This window comes from Pelodiscus sinensis, chromosome 26 (genome assembly GCF_052426305.1).
Source record: "Pelodiscus sinensis isolate ZL-2025 chromosome 26, ASM5242630v1, whole genome shotgun sequence".
Lineage (NCBI taxonomy): Eukaryota > Metazoa > Chordata > Testudines > Trionychidae > Pelodiscus > Pelodiscus sinensis.
In genome coordinates, this window is record NC_143077.1 from 18979685 (window position 1) to 19002041 (window position 22357).

At 56.0% G+C, this 22357-nt stretch overlaps 3 non-coding genes across 3 annotated transcripts; all 3 read left to right on the forward strand.

The window, feature by feature from the left end:
• Positions 1-18936: 18936 nt before the first annotated feature.
• Positions 18937-19010, forward strand: TRNAN-GUU (transfer RNA asparagine (anticodon GUU)). The gene has a single exon. It is a non-coding gene; the product is annotated as a tRNA-Asn (tRNA).
• A 1551-nt stretch (positions 19011-20561) lies between these two features.
• TRNAN-GUU (transfer RNA asparagine (anticodon GUU)) lies at positions 20562-20635 on the forward strand. Its single transcript has one exon. It is a non-coding gene; the product is annotated as a tRNA-Asn (tRNA).
• A 1551-nt stretch (positions 20636-22186) lies between these two features.
• Positions 22187-22260, forward strand: TRNAN-GUU (transfer RNA asparagine (anticodon GUU)). The gene has a single exon. It is a non-coding gene; the product is annotated as a tRNA-Asn (tRNA).
• The last annotated feature ends 97 nt before the right edge of the window (positions 22261-22357 follow it).

Consider the following 22357-nt stretch of genomic DNA (forward strand, 5'->3'; position numbering starts at 1 on the left):
AAGGTGTGACCTGGGGCAGGGGTTAGGGTGCAGGGTGAGGAGAGCGTCTGGGTGCAGGGTCTGGAAGGGAGTTTGCAGAAGGAGGAAGCTGTTTTAGCCCCAGGAGTTGGGGCCGGGCTCTGGGCCGTCAGCTGAAACCTCCCGTGCTCTTGATTTCAGGTCTTTGGGCAGCTCTTCACGCCAGAGCAGGAGAACTGCTTTTTAGACAAGGCTCTGCTCGCTGCCCGCTCCCCCCTGAGGCGCCCCAGCCAGGCCGGGCTGGTCCTGGCCCACACCCTGCATGGGCAGGCCCATCAGCTCCTGGGATACATGGTGAGCAGCCGGAGCAGATGCAGGAGAGCGGGGCAGGGCCAGGGTCTCCTTCCCATCCCCTCAGGGAGTCCCCCGCCCCTTTCCTCATGCTGCCCCCACCCCACGTCCCTGCTGGGTGGGTCAGAAGCTCACCCTGCGGGCCTGACGGGGGGTGACCAGAGAGCAGAACAAGTCTCAGCGCAGGGGGGAGGAGGGTGGAAATGCTGGGGGGGCCCAGTACCCCTGAGTCCCCAGGGATGAATGTGACGGATTCTGCTTCCCTTGCAGCAGGAAGACAGCCAGTGAGAGCACAAGGAGCTGAGGAGCCAGCAGCTGCGTCCCCCTCCCCCCAACCCTCCCAATTGTATAGAATGTATTTAAATTCGGATTAAATAACGTTTCAAAAACCATTTGGATCAGGCTTTGTCAATAATTTTTAATGGGGGGGGGGCATTTTGGCAAGTGGTCAAGGGCCACATTTCTACCGAGGAGTTTGGGGTCTGGGACGGGGCGGTTGGGTGCAGAAGAGAGCTGAGGGGAGGAGCCTGGGTGCGCACCGTCCATTGCATCATCACGCGGCGCCATTGTGCTAGTGCTGGAGCTTGGGTGACTGGTTTAATTTGAATGTTTACACAGATTAGGTGTTTTAACTTTAGGAAACTTCATTTTCAATAAGGTCAAATGTTAATTTCTGTCTACCACAAAGGGTTTCAAAGTTTTCTTTCTTAAAGGCAGGGATGAGGAACCTTTTTTGTCTCCAGGGCCACTGACCCCCAGAAAAACCAGTTGGGGACCACACACGAGAAAAGCAAAATACAAAAACCCTTCTTCCAAAACCCACAAGCCTCACTGAGGTGAGGGGAAGGGACAGGGAGGACTGAGGTTCGGGGATCCCTCATTTTTGGCCCCCCCTCAGATTGAGAGGGACCCGCAAATGCCACTCTCCCTGGAACCCAGGAGAGTTAATCTGTGCTGGGGCTGGAGTGCCAGGGGAGTGAGATGTCTCAGTCGGGGCCACATTCGTGAGGCTTGGGGGGGGTTGGAGGCACCAGGGACGCATTCAGATAGAGCAGGGGAGCCGGCAGGGACCCTGAGAGGAGAAGTGGGAGTGAGAGCCCAGCCGGGGAGACACAAGGAAACCAGAGTCAGTCTAGTATCTCTCAGGCAGCTGGGGTAGACACCCCCCACCCCAAACCCCAGCCTCCTGTTGGATCCTCCTCCCACAGTTAACTGCCTCTGAGTCTGCACCCAAACTCCCATCGCTGCCCTGAACCTGTCCCAGAGCCTGCAACCCGCAGCCTCTCCCGCGCCCCACTCCCCAGCCATCCTGCACCGTAACCCCAGCCTCAGGCCAGCGAACCTGAGTGAGGGTGGGGGAGCCCAAGCAGCAGAGGGAGGGGGGAGTGGAATGAGTGGGGGCGTGGCCTCAGAACAGGGGCAGGGGTAGGTGCGGGGAAGGGGGCGGGGCAATGGTAGTGGCCTCTAATGCCCACACCCCTCCCTTCGGCATCGCTTATGTCCCATGTCCGCCCCCTCCTGAGCCCACAGCCGGTGCCAAGGCCTCGTGCCCAGGGCGGGGTCGCCCCTGTGAGCTGCCAGCCATACTGGGGAGAGGCGAGAGGGTCTGGGCTGCTGTGTCCGTTGCTGGCTCCTGTCAGGCCTTTGCACCAAGTCCTGGTGCAGCCTGAGCAAACCTGGGTCCTTCCCTGCTCCTCCAACACCACCTGGGCAAAGGGAGGAGAGTCCCCAACAGCCTCTGTCACTTCGGCCTCCTGTCGGGGGAACATGCCCCCTGCAGCATGATCCCCTGTAGATCTAGCCCTCTGGGCACTCACCCAAGGTCTCTACACGGCAGCTGCTCTGTGCCTAGTGCTGGCACTGCAGAGCCATTTGCCACTTTGCACCCGACTGTCACCAGGTCCTTTCCATTTGCAGGGCCGGCCACATCTCCTGCCCGCTAGGCCATTGGCTGCACCCTCGTCTCGCTCCTCCTGGTGTCTGTATCCGTCATCACCTTGGTGCTGGAGAGATGGGGCCTGCCCCAGCCTGCCGGGCTGCAAGGGACTCCTGTTGGGAGCAGCTGCATGGGAACCAGAGGCCCAAGAATGGGAGAACCCTATTGACCTGCTGTGAGCAGGAGACGGGGGTGGGGAGGGGGCTGGGGAGGTACCTGTACTCAGCTCTGAATGGGGGCTGGGGAGACACAGACACTGCTGATGATTGCTGCACTGTGGGCCCCTGGGTTACAGTCTATGCCCAGGCAGCTCCTCCAGTCACTGCCTGTCACATTACTGGATCTTGAGGGGAGCAGCCAGATCACTGCTGCACCCATAGGTGGGGGTGTTGGCCCCAGAAAATGGTAGAAAAGGGGGCCATGTGGGGTGCTGAATAGAAGCTTATTATCTGATAGTCCTATGTAAGCTATTTATGTGGTTGTATAACGTCTGTGTGTGTAGTTAGGAATCTGTAGTCTGTGTGGATCCTGAATATTTCTCTGCATGTGGTTGAGCATTGGGCAGAGCCCGGCCTGTGGACATGCTAATTAGCGAGGCCCTGTGGGACAATGGCACTGAATGGGCCAAGGACACACCTAAAGCATGAGGGCGGACACCTAAGAGCGGCCAGCAGAGAGAGGCTGAGGACCAGGTGATCTCCTGCAGCCAAGAAGAGGCCAGGAAGGAGGGATAAATAGGCCATGTGGTCGATGCCATCTTGGTTCTCAGCTCAGCACTTCATCCCAGAGGCAGCATTGCAGGGATCGAAGAGCCCGAGAGACCTGTGAACCCATCCTGACCCTAGGATGTGCAACAAGAACTCTTAAACCAGCAGCTGTAACATCTCTGCTAGAGGCTGCATCGAGAACTGGGAGATTCGGTGCATGTAACATACTATTCCTTTAACAACCTTACTCTCATGCTTTTCTTTATTGTAATAATAAACCTTTAGGTGTTAGATGCTAAAGGATTGGCTCAGCATGATTTGTGGGTAAGATCCAGAGGGTAAATTGACCAGGGATCTGTGGCTGGTTTCTTGGGACCAGACAGAACTTGTTCGGGGTAGGTGGGATTGGCTGCTAGGACCCCCACCGGTGTATGAGGCCCGGGGCCATCGGGGGCATGGATATTGCTGGGGTGCCGGAGGGGTTTTGCTCGTGAGGCTTCAGGCAGGCAGCTGAAGCGCTCTGTGGGACTGGTTTGTGGCCTGTGTGGAGAGGTCACCAGTCTGGGGGCTGTAAGGAGCCCCGGATTTGAGCAATTCGCCCTGAGCAGACGCCCTCAGCTGTGCCCAGACACGGCCCAGTCCGTCACACTGCCCCTCAGCCTGCAGGCCTCTCCTCGCTCTCAGCCAGGCCAAGGGCTGAGCCGTGCTGTGGCCTGCCCCAGCCAGTCAGCCAGCCCAGCTCCTCCTCCTGCACAAACAGTCCCGCCTGCTCCTTTAGCAAAGCAGAGCGGGCTGGTTGTGGAACTTCTGGGAGACTGAGGTTCAAGTCCCAGGTCTGCTGCAGAGCCCTTGGCCCTGGCACTCCCCTGAGTGGGCCTCAGCTCCCGTCTGTGAAACGGGGACACTGATTCTAACTCGTCTAAGGGGAGCATTTTCAAAGCCCTAAGGGAGTTGGGAGCACAAGTGTGTGACTGTGCTTTGTGCCCACTGCTTGGTGCTCCTAAATCCCCCAGGTGCTTAGCTTGGGAGCTTTTCCGGGCAGGGGCTGCGGCTAGGGTTGCCAGGTGTCCCGTTTGAACCGGACAGTCCAGTATTTGAGCTTTCTGTCCAGGAGATAAATTGAGAAAATATCTCAGTTTTCTAAATAAGATGTACTCTAGGTTGTGATGCAATGGCAAGTATGTCTGGTATTTTTATTGACCATCTGGCAACCCTGGCTGCGGCTGCCTCTCACTACTCTGGTGTGGACAAAGCACTGCAGTCATCCCGGGACAACGCCCCCAGAGACGCTCTCCCTCTGGGGCAGGGTCCTTTAATGCTTTTCACACTGACATAGGCTACGGGACAGCCCCTTGGACACGGGCATGAGTGTCCCCGCGGGGCAGTATCCCCCGGACGCTGCGCAATGCAGAGAAGAGGGGTGAGTCCTGGGGGATTGGTGGGACAAGAGACGTTCCGTTATTTTAACCCCACCCGCTATAAAGCAGCAAAACCCTGGGTCCAGGTACTCAAAAGTGCAGGGCTCTGCTTCTGCGGGATTAGCCGCCCCTTCTCGGCTGGGAACACGCAGGCGAAGCATCAAAGGGCTCCCACCCCACTGAGATGGTGACTGCATGTCTCGGGAAGGGAAGAATCCAGCCATGGGGGGGGGGGATCCCCTCTGGCACTGACAGAGAGGCCCAGAGACATGCAGAAGGAAAGTTCGGGAGGGAGGGGGCAGAGATACCAGGTAGGGAGGAGGACGGAGGTGCAGCTAACTCTGGTACTCGTGACACCCAGACCCCATCTCTCCCCACCTCCTTGGACCCAGGCAGCACCTGCTCCTTTTTGTCTCCTCTCCCATTGACTGCCGCCCTCCTCACCACCAGGTCTCCCAAAGGTTCCTCTCCCCAAATGTTTCCCACTCCCCTCCCACTGTTCCTCGCTCCCAAATCCCTGGGGTCCTGTCAAACAAACGTCTCTTCCTCCCTCCTGTGGCTGGCACCTCCATGTCCTGTAGCCTGGCCCCCCTCCCTTTACTCCATCCTTCACCAACCCTTCCAGCTCCTTGAGTTCCATTTCTTCCAGCCTCCACCCCAACTCCCTCCATCTGCATCTCCACCCCAGCCCTGCCTCCCAGCCCCGCCTCTTAGCCCCCGGCCCCAAACCTTCCCTTCCCTGGTTCTTCCCTCTCCAAACTGCCTGGTCTGGTTATTTCTAGGCCAGGGGTGAAGCAGGAGCCATTCTGCTGGGCACTGTGCAAACACAGAACAAGGACAGTCCCAGCCCCACACATCTGGCCCTTGAAGAACAAACCCAGAGGCAGAGGGACCTGGACAGACGGGATGGTGAGGGGCAATTTCCCTCAGCAGCTTGGGCCGTCCTGGCAGAATGGTGTCTCAGTCTCCTAGGAGATCACGGTAGTGGGAACCAACTGTCCATGTTGTGCTAGACAAGGGCGATAGGAAGCCGCTCTGGGGTGCCCCACTAAGCCTGGCGGGCTGGGGGCGGGGCTTTGGGTGCTGTCAGCACGCTGGGCTGCACAGCCACAGTGTACTCCAGGGATCTGGTGGCCAAGTAGTGTAGTGGCTGCACTCCCAGTCCTCTGCCCTGAGCCTCCAAACACCCCCCCCACCTACCCCTGACTCCTGCACCACAATCCCTGCACTGTGCCCCCCCTCACTCCTGGACTCCCTGCCCTGAGCTCCCCACACCCATACACTCCCCAGCCCCCTGTCCTGAGCTCCACCATACCCCTGCCCTGAGCTCCCCATCCTCCCACACTCCCCACCCCCTGCCCTGAGCTCCCCCACATCCTCACACTCCTCATCCCCCGCCCTGAGCTCCCCATACTCCCACATTCCCCATCCCACTGCTCTGAGCTCCCCCACATCTACAGACTTCCCACCCCCCTGCCCTGAGCTCCCCCACATCCTCACACTCCATCCCCCTAACCTGAGCTCCCCACACCCACACACCCCAGCCCTGAGCTCCCTGGATTCCACACATTCAAATTTCTCACAGGTAATTTCCTGTCATTCAGTTTGGACACAGACCGACTAACCTTGTGAGGAGGGCTTTAAACTAGGTTCGACGGGGACAGGTGAGCGAAGCCCACAGGTAAGTGCTGAATGTGCGGGACTGAGAGATGGGTTGGAAATGGGGGGGATTACGGCCTATAATGGGAAGGAGCAAGGAGGGTCAGGGCACAACAGGGAGGCAAGATCAAATCAGTATCTTAGATGCCTATATACAAATCCAAGAAGTATGGGTAATAAGCAGGAAGAACTGGAATTGCTAACCAATAAATACAACTTTGATATCATTGGTATTACAGAAACCTGGTGGGATGGGACGCACGATTGGAATGTTGGTATGGAAGGGTACGGCTTGCTCAGGAAGGACAGACAGGGAAAAAAGGGAGGAGGGGTTGCCTTGTATATTAAAAATGTACACACTTGGACTGAAGTGGAGATGAACGTAGGAGATAGCTGTGTAGACAGTCTCTGGGTTAAGCTAAAAGGGGTAAAAAACGAGGGTGATATCATGCTAGGAGTCTACTACAGGCCACCTAGCCAGGTGGAAGAGGTGGATGAGGCCTTTTTTAAACAATTAACAAAACTAGCCAAAGCCCAAGATTTGGTGGTGATGGGGGACTTCAACTATCCAGACATATGTTGGGAAACTAACACAGCGGGGCGCAGGCTATCCAAGAAGTTTCTGGACTGCATTGGAGACAACTTTCTGTTTCAGAAGGTTGAAAAAGCTACCAGAGGAGACGCTGTTCTGGATTTGGTTTTAAGAAATAGGGAGGAACTAGTTGAGAACTTGAAAGTGGAAGACAGTATAGGGGACAGTGATCACGAAATAATAGAGTTCATGATCTTAAGGAAAGGTAGAAGGGAGACCAGCACAATTGAGCTAATGGATTTTAGGAAGGCAGATTTTGATAAGCTCAGAGAACTTGTAGGTAAGGTCCCATGGGAAGCAAGACTGAAGGGAAAAACAACTGAGGAGAGTTGGAAGTATTTCAAAGGGACGTTGTTAAGGGCCCAAAAGCAAACAATTCCGCTGTGTAGGAAAGATAGAAAATATGGCAAAAGACCAGCTTGGCTTAACAAGGAGATCTTGCATGATCTCAAAATAAAAAAGGAGTCGTATAAAAAATGGAAACTAGGACAACTAACAAAGGATGAATATAGGCAAGCAACACGGGAATGCAGGGGCAAGATTAGAAAGGCAAAGGCACAAAATGAGATCAAACTAGCTACAGGCATAAAGGGAAACAAGAAGACCTTTTATAAATACATTAAAAGCAAGAGGAAGACCAAGGACAGGGTAGGCCCACTGCTTAGTGAGGAGGGAGAAGCAGTAACAGGAAACTTGGAAATGGCAGAGATGCTCAATGACTTCTTTGTTTCGGTCTTCACCGAGAAGTCTGGAGGTGTGCCTAACGTAGTGAATACAAGCAGAGAGAGGGTAAGTTTAGAAGATAGGATACACAAAGAACAAGTTAAAAATCACTTAGGAAAGTTAGATGTCAGCAAGTCACCAGCTCCTGATGAAATGCATCCCAGGATACTCAAGGAGCTGATAGAGGAGGTATCTGAGCCTTTAGCTATGATTTTTGAAAAATCATGGCAGACAGGGGAGATTCCAGAAGACTGGAAAAGGGCAAATATTGTGCCCATCTATAAAAAGGGGAATAAGAACAACCCAGGAAACTACAGACCTGTCAGTTTAACGTCTGTCCCAGGGAAGATAATGGAGCAGGTAATTAAGGAAATCATATGCAAACACTTGGAAGGTAATAAAGTGATAGGGAATAGCCAGCATGGGTTTGTGAAGAACAAGTCATGCCAAACTAATCTGATAGCTTTCTTTGATAGGATAACGAGCCTTGTGGATAAGGGAGAAGCGGTGGATGTCATATACCTAGACTTTAGTAAGGCATTTGATATGGTCTCGCATGATATTCTTATTGATAAACTAGGCAAATATAACATCGATAGGGCCACAATAAGGTGGGTGCATAATTGGCTGGGTAACCGTAGTCAGAGAGTTGTTGTTAACGGTTCTAAATCCTGCTGGAAAGGGATAACAAGTGGAGTTCCTCAAGGGTCTGTTTTGGGACCCGTACTGTTCAATATCTTCATCAATGATGTAGATATTGGGATAGAGAGTACGCTTATTAAGTTTGCAGATGATACCAAACTGGGTGGGGTTGCAACTTCTTTGGAGGAGAGGGACATAATTCAAAATGACCTTAGCAAGTTAGGGAAATGGTCAGAGGTAAACAGGATGCGGTTTAATAAAGAGAAATGCAAAGTGCTCCACTTAGGAAGGAACAATCAGTTCCATACATACAAGATGGGATGCGACTGTCTAGGAAGGAGCATGGTGGAAAGAGATCTAGGGGTCATAGTGGACCACAAGTTGAATATGAGTCAACAGTGTGATGCTGTTGCAAAAAAAGCAAATATGATTCTAGGTTGTATCAACAGGTGTGTTGTAAGCAAAACTCGTGAAGTCATTCTGCCGCTCTACTCTGCACTAGTTAGGCCTCAGCTGGAGTACTGTGTCCAGTTCTGGGCGCCACATTTCAAGAAAGAGGTGGAGAAATTGGAAAGGGTACAGAGAAGAGCGACAAGAATAATTAAAGGTTTAGAGAACATGACCTATGAAGCCAGGCTTCATGAACTGGGCTTGTTTAGTTTGGAAAAAAGAAGATTAAGGGGGGACATGATAGCGGTTTTCAAATATCTAAAAGGGTGTCACAAGGAGGAAGGAGAAAATTTGTTCCTCTTGGTTTCTGAGGACAGGACAAGGAGTAATGGGCTTAAAGTGCAGCAGGGGAGGTTTAGATTGGACATTAGGAAAAAATTCCTAACTGTCAGGGTGGTCAAATATTGCAATAAATTGCCAAGGGAGGTGGTGGAATCTCCCTCTCTGGAGTTATTTAAGAACAGGTTAGACAGACATCTGTCAGGGATGGTGTAGACTGAGCTTGGTCCTGCCTTGAGGGCGGGAGGCTGGACTCGATGACCTCTTGAGGTCCCTTCCAGTCCTATTATTCTATGATTCTGTGATTCAAGCTCTTGCCTTGACCTCCACAAAGGGAGGTGTGGTACCACAGTACCTGTAAGAATTTGAAGTTGCTTTCACTCCTGACGCTAGACACAGAAAGTGAGGGGGGATTTTTAGGAAACAATGTGGGGGAGAGGAAAGCAACTTTTCCTCCCTGCCCCCAGTCATGTTACTGGATGTTGAGGGGAGCAGCCAGATCACTGCTGCACCCATGTGGGGGTGTTGGCCCCAAAAGTGGCACAAAGGGGGGCCACGTGAGGTGTCCAGTAGAAGCCTACTTTCTTCTGATTCCATATATGCTATTCATGTGATTGTATAATGTTGGTATGTGAAGTTATAAGCATGTATTTTGTGTGGATACCAGATATTTCTCTGTATGTGGTTGAACTATGGGCAAAGCAGCTCAGCCTATGGATATGCTAACGAGTAAAGCTCTGGAACAATAGCCCTCTTTAGGCCAAGGACACACCTCAAGAGTGCTGACTCATACCTAGTGGCTACCAGCAGGGAACACAGGGATAAGCCATGGGCCAGGTGACCTGCTGTAGCCAAGAAGAGACCAGGAAGGAGGGATAAATAGGCCATGTGGTCGACTCCATCTTGGTACTCAGCTCAGCACTTCATCCCAGAGGCAGCAGTGCAGGGATCGAAGAGCCAGGAAGAACTGTGTGCCCATCCTGACCCTAGGATGCGCAACAAGGACTTGTAAGCCAGCAGCTGTAACATCTCTGCTAGAGGCTGCATCGAGAACCGAGAAATTTGATGCATGTAATGTACTATCCTTTAACAACCTTACTCTCATGCTTTTCTTTATTGTAATAATAAACCTTTAGATGTTAGATGCTAAAGGATTGGCTCAGCATGATTTGTGGGTAAGGTCCAGAGGGTAAATTGACCAGGGATCTGTGGCTGGTTTCTTGGAACCGGACAGTACTTGTTCGGGGTAGGTGGGATTGGGTGCTAAGACCCCCCTACCGGTGTATGAGGCCCGGGGCCATCTGGGGCACGGATATTGCTGGGGTTTCGGAGGGGTTTTGCTCGTGAGGCTTCAGGCAGGCAGCTGAAGCACTCTGTGAGACTGGTTTGTGGCCTGTTTGGAGAGGTAACCAGTCTGGGGACTGTAGGGAGCCCCGAAGTTGAGCAATTCGCCCTGAGCGGAAGCCCTCAGCTGTGCCCAGACACAGTCCGGTCTGTCACAGCCCCAGCCAAGCCGTTTGCTGCGCCCTGAGGAGAACCGCCCTGTGCTGGGCACCTGAGCAGTGAAGAGAAGTTCAGCGCCCAGACTGCCTGGGAGGGCAGCACAAGGAGTCATCGTCTCCAGGAGAGGCAGTGGTCTCATCACACCATCAGCCCCAGGGTTCTCCTGGCTTTGCAGGCGTCATGGAGACGGGGAGTGCTACGGAGGGAAGGGATGATGAGGCAGCTCAATGGATGTTTTCGGGGAGTTCGTTCAGAGCAGCGAGGCAGAAAGCACAGAGCCCTGGAGGGGCAGGGCGTCAAGAAACCCCCTGAAATCTTCAAGTCTGAGCTGTGAGGGGAGCACGTCACCCTGGACCATTCCTCACAGGTGTCTGCCCAGCCTCTTTTTAAACGCCTCCAGCGACAGCGATTCCACAGCCTCCTTTGGGAGCCTCTTCCAGAGCTTAACTGCCCTTAGGGACAGAAAGTTCCCCTAAATCTCCCTCGGTGCAGGTAAAGTCCCTCACACATTGTCCAACTTCAGTGGACATAGAGACAAGTGATCATCAGCCCCTTTAGAAGAGCCCGTAACACACGTGAAGGCCTGTTATCGGCCCTCCCTACCTTTTCTTTTCTCAAGACTGTCTATGGCGTTCTCATGGGTCAGGTATTTTACACCTTTTATCATTTTTGTGACTCTCCCCTGGACTCGCTCCACCTGGCCCACATCTTCCCTACAGTGTGGCAGCCAGAACCCAACAGAGTCCGTCAGCTGAGACTGGTGGAGGAGGACAGGCACCGGCCAGATCTGACAAGCCAGAGCCCTGTTTAGACAAACCCTTTTTTGCAGCTGTATTACCTTGTTGACTCATATGCCCATTTGTGATCTTGGATAACCCCCAGATCGTGTTCAGCAGCACTGTCCCCAGCCCATGGGCCATCCTCAGCTGGAGCAATTGCACAATCTGGCCTGGGACTTCCTGTCCATTACTGCCCCATGCCCTGCTCTTTCCCACCATCACCCCGCCCTCTCCCTGCGTGGCATCTTGTACCCTAGGATGCAGCTTTGGGGATCACTGGGGGGCTGGCACCACATGGAGGCAGCAGTCATGCCCCCTCTATTCTCTGTGTGGCAGGAGCCATGGCAGAGTCAGACAGCACTGGACAAATGCACTTGCTCTGTTGTGCTCTGCTTCCCCATGGCTCCTACTGATGTGGGGAGTGTGTGTGGGGCCCGACTGCTGCCTCTGCACAGCACCAGGCCCCCCAGTGACCTCCAAAGCCACGTCCTCCCTCTTCCCAAGCAGAGAGATCCGATCCCAGACAGGAGATGCCACAGCTGAGGATGGCACAACTATGAGGAGCTGCCGGTGTGAGATGCTGGCTCCTGGGAACTTCTTCAGAGGGGTATCCCAAGCTCTGCTACCACTAGCAAGCTTGAAGAAAACCCAATAATCTCTGATAGCTGACCTCTCAGTCTTAGTCATGCACTCACCCACCTCCTATTACTTTCCAGGACACAAGAATCAGATCCTAGTCTTTAAAAGGGTGTTCTTATTCACAAAACAAAAAGATATTCTTGATAAAGGATACTTCATTGCTAGGTGTTATAGAGCAGCTGAGAAAAGAATAGATTAAAACACAGAGCATTGCTTCCCTGGGATTCAGTTTTAGTTACAGCGTAAGGGGGGGTTAACTAAACACCAAAACAAAGAAAATTGTGTAGAACTATAAACATTCCCTATCTACTCACATGTTTGTACTTCCAAAGTCTAGTCCATTTCTAGGCATGGGTATTCATCTCCCTTCCCCCCAGTTCTTGGTTTGAATGCCCAAAGGAAAAGCAGCAGGCAGATTCCCTTTCAAGCCAACTCTAACACGGTCTTCCCATTGGTTCTCCTGGCTACCTGCCAACACTTCCTGGTCACCCACTTTCCAGGGTGAACCCTTTAGTTACTGAATGCTGAACTGTTTCTTCAGACAACGAGGGTGAGAAAGGCCAATCTGTACCTCTCTCCTTCACTCTCTTACCAAAACATTGCTTCTCTTTTTAAGCTGTAATATTTTACTAGAAGACTTACTTGGCCTTGCTCGGGTCCTTCAGGGCAGGGGGCTGGCGGTGTGGGGAGTGCAGGAGTCAGAGCTAAGTGGGATGGGCCCTGCCAGCAAGGAGGAGACAGGAAGCCTGCACCTCGTACTCCTGCGAAAAGCCTGCCTGGGGGAAACTCAGCTCTGGAGGGAAGAAGGAAGCCACAGGCTGGCGCACACAGGGCTCTGTGGGCTTGTCGGAGGCTGTGGGTGTCAGGCTGTGAGCCCAGCAGCAGAGCATTTAAGGCACCCAGAGTTCCAGGGCAGACGATGACACAACACCTCACTCCCAGAACATGCACCTCAGTCTGTAGAGCGGTGCCGGTAAGGTTCAGGGAGGTGTCACAGGCCGAGGGAGCGAGCTGCAGTGGCTGGAGGCTGACCCTGGAGGTGCTCCCTGTGGCAATAAGAGGCCAGGCTGATTATGGAACCTGGTGGGAGGGAGGGCAAGGGCATGGCAGGTAGCACTGGCATGAAATGCCCAAGCCAGGCAACGCTCCTCAGCCTGGTCCATCCTGCCAGGCCGGAGCCATTCCCTCCCATAGGCTGTGTGAACCACGGCAGCCAGCCACTCCCAGCAACTCAGCCCTGGCTCCTCGTGGTCTCCTGGATGCTTTATTCCCACTGTTCAATCCCAGGGCGCATCCCAGGGGAACGCCCCCAGGAGGCCTCCCATGCGGTCCCGGTAGATCCCGTCGAAGGCCTTGCTCTGCGCCGCTGTGAAATGGTTCTTCCAGTCCCCACAGATGCCTGTGGAAGGCGAGTGGCGCTGCTCAGGATTCGCACCATGGCCATCGCGGGGACTGGGACTCGCCTCCCACCCTGCAGATCGCGGGGCGCTTGCTGCTGCAAGGGGGGTTGAGCCCACCCTGCTCCCAGTGCACAATCCTGGCTCTGCCCCCGGCTCATCCCCCACAAGGGCTCGATGGGATCTGTGAAGCTCCCCAATGATGGGGCTGCCTGACAGCAGCCTCCTCACTATAACTTTGGGCTGGGCCCTGACTGAGCTCCCAGGCAGCCTTCTTATAGTCCTAGTCCCGCCCTTTGACTTCCAGTCAGGTGAGGGGGTGGGGCTAGGCTGGGCCCAAAATGGCTCCCAGAGGGGTTCCTCCGCCTCCGGCTCAGTGGGTGGCCATTCCACCCCCCTACACTCCTCCCCCCTTAAGTCCAGCTCCCAATCTCCGGGACCGGGATTCTGCTCTTCCTCCCTGCGGGACAGGGCATCGACATTGTCCCTCCCTGCTCGGTGTTTCACTGTGAATACATACGGTTGGAGGGACAGGTACCATCTCATGATGCGACTGTTGGTATCCCGCATCTGATGGAGCCATTGTAGGGGTGCATGGTCTGTAAAAAGAATAAAAGAGTCTCCAAGGAGGTAATACCGCAGCGCCTCGATGGCCCACTTTATCGCTAGGGCCTCCTTCTCAATTGCGGCGTAGCGGCGCTCTCGAGGAAATAGTTTTCGGCTGATATACAGCACTGGGTGTTCTTCTCCCTCAATTTCCTGGGACAGTACTGCCCCCAGTCCGCAGTCTGACGCGTCCGTCTGGACAATGAAGGGCCGGGAGAAATCGGGGCTGAACAGAACTGGCTCGCTGCACACAGCGGCTTTTAGGTCCTGAAAAGCTGTCTTGCATTCCGGCGACCACCTGATCCTTTGAGGACTGTCTTTCTTGAGGAGCGCCATGAGAGGCGCGGCTCGAGTTGCAAAGTGTGGCACAAAACGGCGATAGTAGCCTGCCAACCCTAAAAACCGTCTTACTTTCTTCTTGGAGTTGGGTGCCGGGTAGTTTTGGACCGCCTCCACCTTCCCTACTAGAGGCCGGACTAGGCCCCACCCCAGCTGGTACCCGAGGTAGGTGGTTTCCTGCCAGCCAAGTTTACATTTCGTGGGATTGGTGGTCAGGCCGGCATCCCGCAATGTCCGCATTACGGCCGCTACCCGCTCCAGATGTTCCTCCCAATCTTGGCTGTAAATTACCACATCATCTAGGTACGCGGCGGCATACGCCGTATGCGGGGATAGCAAGCGGTCCATCATTCGCTGAAATGTTGCAGGGGCCCCATGGAGTCCGAATGGCATCCTTATAAAATGGAACAATCCCGGGGGAGTTGAAAAGGCAGTTTTTTCTCTCGATTCGGAGTCCAGGGGGATCTGCCAATATCCCTCTGTAAGATCTAGGGTGGTTATAAAGTCGGCTCTCCCCAAGCGTTCTAACAGTGCGTCTGTTCGCGACATGGGGTAGGCGTCAAATTTTGAAATTTCATTTACTCGTCTGAAATCGATGCAGAAGCGGACACTGCCATCTGGCTTCGGCACCAAGACGATTGGGCTACGCCACTCGCTCTGGGAGCGCTCTATCACTCCCAGTTGCAGCATCGACTGGACTTCCTCCTCGACTACCTTCCGCATCTGGCGGGGGAGAGGCCGAGTACCTTCTCGTACCACTTGGCCTGGAGGGGTCCAAATGTTATGTGTTATTACCCCAGTATGGCCGGGTTGGGTTGTGAAGGTCTTTCGAAATGTCTCTCTGGGTATGTCTACACTACCCTCCTAGTTCGAACTAGGAGGGTAATGTAGGCATACCGCACTTGCAGATGAAGCCCGGGATTTGAATTTCCCGGGCTTCATTTGCATAAGCGGGGCGCCGCCATTTTTAAAAGCCCGCTGGTTCGAACCCCGTGCAGCGCGGCTACACGGGGCACGAACTAGGTAGTTCGAACTAGGCTTCCTAGTTCGAACTACCGTTACTCCTCATTCCACATACCCTATGAGACAATGTGCTTGTTTCACCTGGGTTGCAGAGAGGGTGTTTCCCAGCTGTGGCTCTCTTTCCTCCCCCAGATCAGGTATTTCCGGCCCTAGAGTGGGCTCCGCTGGCTAGGGGGTAATCATCAGGGCCTCCCGTTCTCGCCAGTGCTTCAGGAAATTTACATGAAATATTTGGGTTTTCTTCTTCCGATCCGGTTGATAGATCTCGTAGTTCACCGGCCCGACCTGACGAGTGACCTCACCGGTGTATGAGGCCCGGGGCCATCTGGGGCACGGATATTGCTGGGGTGTCGGAGGGGTTTTGCTCGGGAGGCTTCAGGCAGGCTGCTGAAGCGCTCCGTGGGACTGGTTTGTGGCCTGTTTGGAAAGGTCACCAGTCTGGGGGCTGTAAGGAGCCCCGAATTTGAGCAATTCGCCCTGAGCGGATGCCCTCAGCTGTGCCCAGACACGGCCCGGTCCGGTCCGTCACACATGGCAACGGATGCCAATTAAATATGATGACACAACGGGGGGGGCGGGCTTGTCCAATGAGATGCTTTGTCTCCATGCCCCTTTCCTGGGCTTTGCCCAGCATGACTGAGCCTGGAAATGTCTTTTCAGGGCAGGAAAGTGGCTCTTTCCGAGGGGGAATGCCAAACCCTTCTGCTGGGCGAGTTTCTTCTGGAATTCCCTGCCCCTGTCGTAACCCGGCAGCCAGTGAGTTATTGCCTCCTCTGCACTCACTGGGCGGGGGGTTGCTGTGGCAGGAGGCACCAGACGTATCATCCCACCTGGGCTTCTATTTGACATTTTCCTTTGTTTTGAGTTTTTTGCAAATGAAAGGAGACAGAACGGTCAGTTAGAAGCACAAATGGCTTGTGTGAGGTTTAGTTTCAAATAGACATTTTCCTGCCAGTTTGGATTTGGATGCCCAAATCCAAATTGTCACCGCAAAGCACAGGAAAAGATCGCCTTTCAATGCTAAATGATTGTGTGGAATGCCCAAGATCATTGCACGTGAAGTGTTTGAGGGCAAAGATTTAACTGAAATTAAACGATTTGTGCTTTAAAAATGTTGGTAAAATATTGTAGAAAAACTTCAATCAGCTTTTTTTTTCATACGCAACGTTTTCGGTGCAGTCTGTTGCCCTCTGTTGCATGGCATCAGAACTGCAAGAGTGTGTCATTAATGGGTATGTCTACACTACAGCACGAATTCGAACTAACTGAATTCGAATTAGTTAATTCGAACTAAGCTAATTTGAACTAGTGTATCTAGACCTAAAAGCTAATTTGAATTCAATCGGGGGACTGTCAGGATCCAGGAGGCCCTGCAGGAGAGCTTCCACCCAAGGAGCCTGCAGAGCCACCCTAGTCCTCCCCATCGGGGGCTCATGCCCCATTCCTCCCTCACCTTCTTCCACTTACCCCTCCCTAGCCCCCCTTCCTGATGTAAAAAAAAATAAAGGACACGTGTGTTCAAAAATACAAACTCTCTTTATTTAACAAAACTGGGGAGGGGAAATAAAACTGTGGGGAGACGGGGGAAAGGAGGCAGGAAAGGGCAGGAGAGAGTGTGGGAGAGGGGAGGGGGAAAACTGGGAGGAGGGAGCTGGAAGGGGAAAGCAAGGGGAAAGAGGGGGAGGGGAAACTCAGGGATCGGGGTGGGGGTGACGCCGGGCCAACCGCCTCCCAGCACGGCAAGGGAGGGGGCCTCGGCGTCCCCGGGGGGATGGGGTGGAGGGTGCAGAGGTTGACGTGGGGGGTGTGGACATTGAGGAGGAGGAGGGTGTGGGGGTTGAGGAGGAAGAGGTGGGAGGGGGGCAGGAGTGGGAGGAGGGACAGTTGTTGGGGGGGCAGCAGGCGCAGGATCAGCACAGGGCACCATGCTCTGCAGCAGGGCCTGCAGATTTGCATTTCTGGCTCGGTCCTCAGCCAGCTGCTCCTGGCGGAGCTGCAGGTCTTCCCACATCCAGGCCTTGACGGTGTGGTGCAGGGCTCGCAAGGACCCCAGGTGCTGGTCCCAGTACTCCTGCTCTGTGGTGGCGGACCGGAGCAGGCCATGGGTGCGGGAGCATGTCCCGGGTGGGGTGGTGCGCCCTGCACGAGCAGCTGGTACAGCTGTAGAGAAAGAGAGTGGTCACTTCTCCCTGGGGACACAGTAGATGATGCCCAGCCCCCTCCCCCCGCCCCGCAACGTGAGGGCGACCATGCCCTGCACCGTCAGAGCCGCTGTGCTTGTACAGAGGCCATGGTCAGGATGTCTGGCTCTCCCCGGGACGGGGAGCTGCCCCAAGACTGCACCCATGTCCCTGTGCCATGTATAGTGTGGCCGGGGCGGTGGGCGGGCGGGGGGGGGGGGAGATGTCCCCTGCCTCCATGTAGAGGAGACGTGTGGAGGGAAAGCATCCTGCTGGGTCCCGCCCCAGGGTCAGGAGCATGTCAGGTCTCTTCAGACATGCATGTGCCTATTGGGCCACGGCCCCTGGGTGTCACGCAGCTGGAGCGTGGCATGGCATGTGCTTGCACGTGCACAGGTGTCTGTGTGATCCGTGGGAGGCATGGCCCACGTGCGCGGTCCCTGGTCTCCCTCCCGCCTCCTCCCCCGAACTACTTAATTGGAACTACTTCCCCGGTACGGTCTCCCTGGATGACCCTGCCGACTCCAGTGCTGGAACTCCTTGTGGTGGCCCCTCCGGTGTGCCCAGGTCAGGGCCCTCCAGTCCCGGCTCGCTGCCTCCCGGGCTGGCACGGACCGCCCCGCCCCCCAAGAGTCGGTCGAGGGCAGGGAAGTAGGGGCAGGTGGCAGCCCCTGCTGCGGCGCCGCCCCTGGTGGCCATGGCGTACGCCTGCCGCAGCTGTTTTACTTTCAGGTGCTCCCACGGCAGAAGATGCAAAAGGCCCTGGAAGGAAAGCCCTCCTGCTTTTTTACCACGGGAGGATGTGGGCTACCAACCGAAGCTCTGAGCCAAGGACTGAAGGACCCGTCCAAGCCGTGGCCGTACTCCCGAGACTTGACCGAAGCCAGCTCTCTCTTCCATGACTGCTGCAAGCCTCAACCGAGACCGTGGCGAGTGCTCCCACAATTCCCTCTCCCCCTTTCCATTGAGGATTCTGAAGGACCGTCAGCTGGTGATTTTTGGCTCTGACTGTAAGGGATGAATTGAGCCGGGAACGTAGCTGGTCCTCTTGGGCTGGGCAGAAGCTTTTGATGGGATGAGATGGGTTTTGGTCAGCCGGCGTGTGCCTAAAGAGCGTGGGTGGTGGCGATGCGGGAGAAGCGGCGCGTCGGAGGGAATTGCTCGCGTGTCCTGTTGTTGAGCAGTATGGCGAAGGCAGAAGTTCTCTTTGTGAGGGGTTTGGCGTGCCTGGGAGTAGTAGAGCAAGGCCAGTGTTGATGCTGTGGCAGCTCTCTGTCTAGGCGTTTTGTCTAGGCCTGAATGAAGGCTCTGGGTAGCGTGGTCCAGAAGTGCTTTGTTCCACGAGCGTCTGGAGAGCCTCCCTGGCGCGCTCCCTGAGCGGGTCCCGGCGGCCCTTGTGGGTGGGAAAAGGGCAGGAGGAAGCCCTGTTGCCTGAGGACAGAAGAGGAGGCCTCCGTGCCTCCCACACAGGAAGCGGGGGGCTGCCGAGAGCTTCCCCGCAGGCGGCATCCTGGCCTGGCCTTTAGCTACTTGCAGCCTGGAGTGAAGGCGCGGAGTCAAAAGAGGCCGGCCCACACGTAGCAGAGGATGGTTTCGAGCCATCGACCTCTGGGTTATGGGCCCAGCACGCTTCCGCTGCGCCACTCTGCTCCCTTGGGGCTAGACTGCCCGCAATCCACTCTAGCACCTGGGCTGCACTGGCACGGCCAGGCAGAGGAGCAGGCTGCTAGGCAGCGTTTCGGAAAGCCCTTCGAGGTCTCTGTGGCGCAATGGGTCAGCGCGTTCGGCTGTTAACCGAAAGGATGGTGGTTCGAGCCCACCCGGGGACGTGGCTACGCTCGGCCTCCTGGCGCTTGCTAGCGGGCTCCCTTTTGCCACCTCCAAGCCATCCCTCTCGGCCTCGGTGAGGTCACCTTGTGGCCGGCAAGGTTCAGGGGCCGTGCCGTGCCACGGGAGCCCGTCTCCCAGCAACCGCGCCGGGGCCTCGGCCTCGGGGCTTAAGCCCCGAGCCCAAGCGCAAAAGCTCCAGCCGGGCAGGTTTCGTTCCCCTCCCGCCTCTACGCCAGCTGAGAGGGAGAAACGCACGAGCCGCGCGGGTTCTTAGCCGCCTCCCTCCTGCGGGCCTGTTTGCTGCGCAGACCTCTGGGCCTGTCTCATGCCTCCCCTGGGAAGCGTGGCCGCGCGAACTGAGCCCCAGTCGCAGCTCCTGAGGTTTCCTGTGCAGCCTTGGACTTGCATGGCTGCCATGGTTTCTCTTTGGAAGGGACTCGGTCCCGCTTGGACAGGCGACTCGCCCGTGTGACTCCAAACGCCATCTTGTGGCTGTCTTTTTCCCCCACAGCCAGAACACCAGGATTCGCCTCCCACGGCAGAAGATGCAAAAGGCCCTGGAAGGAAAGCCCTCCTGCTTTTTTACCTCGGGAGGATGTGGGCTACCAACCGAAGCTCTGAGCCAAGGACTGAAGGACCCGTCCAAGCCGTGGCCGTACTCCCGAGATTTGACCGAAGCCAGCTCTCTCTTCCATGACTGCTGCAAGCCTCAACCGAGACCGTGGCGAGTGCTCCCACAATTCCCTCTCCCCCTTTCCATTGAGGATTCTGAAGGACCGTCAGCTGGTGATTTTTGGCTCTGACTGTAAGGGATGAATTGAGCCGGGAACGTAGCTGGTCCTCTTGGGCTGGGCAGAAGCTTTTGATGGGATGAGATGGGTTTTGGTCAGCCGGCGTGTGCCTAAAGAGCGTGGGTGGTGGCGATGCGGGAGAAGCGGCGCGTCGGAGGGAATTGCTCGCGTGTCCTGTTGTTGAGCAGTATGGCGAAGGCAGAAGTTCTCTTTGTGAGGGGTTTGGCGTGCCTGGGAGTAGTAGAGCAAGGCCAGTGTTGATGCTGTGGCAGCTCTCTGTCTAGGCGTTTTGTCTAGGCCTGAATGAAGGCTCTGGGTAGCGTGGTCCAGAAGTGCTTTGTTCCACGAGCGTCTGGAGAGCCTCCCTGGCGCGCTCCCTGAGCGGGTCCCGGCGGCCCTTGTGGGTGGGAAAAGGGCAGGAGGAAGCCCTGTTGCCTGAGGACAGAAGAGGAGGCCTCCGTGCCTCCCACACAGGAAGCGGGGGGCTGCCGAGAGCTTCCCCGCAGGCGGCATCCTGGCCTGGCCTTTAGCTACTTGCAGCCTGGAGTGAAGGCGCGGAGTCAAAAGAGGCCGGCCCACACGTAGCAGAGGATGGTTTCGATCCATCGACCTCTGGGTTATGGGCCCAGCACGCTTCCGCTGCGCCACTCTGCTCCCTTGGGGCTAGACTGCCCGCAATCCACTCTAGCACCTGGGCTGCACTGGCACGGCCAGCCAGAGGAGCAGGCTGCTAGGCAGCGTTTCGGAAAGCCCTTCGAGGTCTCTGTGGCGCAATGGGTCAGCGCGTTCGGCTGTTAACCGAAAGGATGGTGGTTCGAGCCCACCCGGGGTCGTGGCTACGCTCGGCCTCCTGGCGCTTGCTAGCGGGCTCCCTTTTGCCACCTCCAAGCCATCCCTCTCGGCCTCGGTGAGGTCACCTTGTGGCCGGCAAGGTTCAGGGGCCGTGCCGTGCCACAGGAGCCCGTCTCCCAGCAACCGCGCCGGGGCCTCGGCCTCAGGGCTTAAGCCCCGAGCCCAAGCGCGAAAGCTCCAGCCGGGCAGGTGTCGTTCCCCTCCCGCCTCTACGCCAGCTGAGAGGGAGAAACGCACGAGCCGCGCGGGTTCTTAGCCGCCTCCCTCCTGCGGGCCTGTTTGCTGCGCAGACCTCTGGGCCTGTCTCATGCCTCCCCTGGGAAGCGTGGCCGCGCGAACTGAGCCCCAGTCGCAGCTCCTGAGGTTTCCTGTGCAGCCTTGGACTTGCATGGCTGCCATGGTTTCTCTTTGGAAGGGACTCGGTCCCGCTTGGACAGGCGACTCGCCCGTGTGACTCCAAACGCCATCTTGTGGCTGTCTTTTTCCCCCACAGCCAGAACACCAGGATTCGCCTCCCACGGCAGAAGATGCAAAAGGCCCTGGAAGGAAAGCCCTCCTGCTTTTTTACCTCGGGAGGATGTGGGCTACCAACCGAAGCTCTGAGCCAAGGACTGAAGGACCCGTCCAAGCCGTGGCCGTACTCCCGAGACTTGACCGAAGCCAGCTCTCTCTTCCATGACTGCTGCAAGCCTCAACCGAGACCGTGGCGAGTGCTCCCACAATTCCCTCTCCCCCTTTCCATTGAGGATTCTGAAGGACCGTCAGCTGGTGATTTTTGGCTCTGACTGTAAGGGATGAATTGAGCCGGGAACGTAGCTGGTCCTCTTGGGCTGGGCAGAAGCTTTTGATGGGATGAGATGGGTTTTGGTCAGCCGGCGTGTGCCTAAAGAGCGTGGGTGGTGGCGATGCGGGAGAAGCGGCGCGTCGGAGGGAATTGCTCGCGTGTCCTGTTGTTGAGCAGTATGGCGAAGGCAGAAGTTCTCTTTGTGAGGGGTTTGGCGTGCCTGGGAGTAGTAGAGCAAGGCCAGTGTTGATGCTGTGGCAGCTCTCTGTCTAGGCGTTTTGTCTAGGCCTGAATGAAGGCTCTGGGTAGCGTGGTCCAGAAGTGCTTTGTTCCACGAGCGTCTGGAGAGCCTCCCTGGCGCGCTCCCTGAGCGGGTCCCGGCGGCCCTTGTGGGTGGGAAAAGGGCAGGAGGAAGCCCTGTTGCCTGAGGACAGAAGAGGAGGCCTCCGTGCCTCCCACACAGGAAGCGGGGGGCTGCCGAGAGCTTCCCCGCAGGCGGCATCCTGGCCTGGCCTTTAGCTACTTGCAGCCTGGAGTGAAGGCGTGGAGTCAAAAGAGGCTGGCCCACACGTAGCAGAGGACGGCTTTGATCCATCGACCTCTGGGTTATGGGCCCAGCACGCTTCCGCTGCGCCACTCTGCTCCCTTGGGGCTAGACTGCCCGCAATCCACTCTAGCACCTGGGCTGCACTGGCACGGCCAGGCAGAGGAGCAGGCTGCTAGGCAGCGTTTCGGAAAGCCTTTCGAGGTCTCTGTGGCGCAATGGGTCAGCGCGTTCGGCTGTTAACCGAAAGGATGGTGGTTCGAGCCCACCCGGGGACGTGGCTACGCTCGGCCTCCTGGCGCTTGCTAGCGGGCTCCCTTTTGCCACCTCCAAGCCATCCCTCTCGGCCTCGGTGAGGTCACCTTGTGGCCGGCA